General features: G+C 40.9%; 1 protein-coding gene across 3 annotated transcripts in view; it reads right to left on the bottom strand.

Moving 5' to 3' along the window:
• cblb (Cbl proto-oncogene B, E3 ubiquitin protein ligase) overlaps window positions 1-1,024 on the bottom strand; it is a 106,732-nt gene that overhangs the window by 38,663 nt on the left and 67,045 nt on the right. The gene's annotated exons all lie outside the window — the stretch shown is intronic.

Below are 1,024 nucleotides of genomic sequence, written 5' to 3' on the forward strand. Positions count from 1 at the left end.
GATGATTCAGATGCCATCTTTGACCTCTTGCGTTTGGAGGACCCTTAAAGAGAAGAAGTAACCAGGATGGACATTTTTAGTTACTTTCTGTCATTTATAGACGGGAAAGAAAGCTGATATTCAAGGTAACAGCTCTGACGGCTTCATACCACAGGAGTCTTGAGCTGGTTCCAAAGACTTCTCATTGAAGACTTCTGTGTCACTTTGACTGACTTGAGACTTCTGTACAGCTCTAACTTCAGAAGACAAACCACCTGTTTTGATAAAAACATTTTGTGAACTTATCTTATTTCACATACTAAAGTGGCAAGTAGAAATCAATCTCATCAAGAGATTTGCCTTTGTAGACCTCAGTTCCACGCTTGATTGCCATGAACAGCTTGCTCATCTTTGCAAGCTGAAGTGTGTTCTCGTTAGGTGACAGTATTCACGATGAACACAAATATCATGTCCCATAAATTTGGCAAGCTGATCCAACTCATTTTCTTTCAGGTTCATTATCTGACTAAATGTAGCCACATGTTTCCTCAGTTGGGTTGACGTGAGTGTTTCCTTGCCCCACTTGTGGCTGCATATTTCCTCAAACAGTCTGAACCTCGGAGATGAGAATCCGAATGCTGTCTTGCAAAGACGTACTCATTACTACCCAAAATGCCATTGTCCTCACCCCTTTGCTCAATGAGGAAATCAAGTGATTTTGTCATCTCGCTGGTAAGCAGAACAGGTACTTTATGGCCTCTCTTCCCTCTTATCACCAACCTGGTAAACTCATGACTCAAATCTTGTTCCAGTTTTGAAAGGCACTGCATAATGTCCTCATTTGGTTCTTCTTTGGTTCTGTTCCTATAGGTCAACAGAGGCAATTTTGCTGCCTCACCTTGCCGTCTTTGGTTGAAAAGTATCACCAGCAATATAAGAAATTGGCACTCCACTGAAATAATAAAACAATATATGGAGCATTATGGACTTGGTGATAGCTGGAGAATGAGTAATCCTACATCTAGAGAATACACCTACTTTTCCT

This window comes from Monopterus albus, unplaced genomic scaffold (assembly GCF_001952655.1).
Source record: "Monopterus albus unplaced genomic scaffold, M_albus_1.0 scaffold267.1, whole genome shotgun sequence".
Taxonomy (NCBI): Eukaryota; Metazoa; Chordata; class Actinopteri; order Synbranchiformes; family Synbranchidae; genus Monopterus; species Monopterus albus.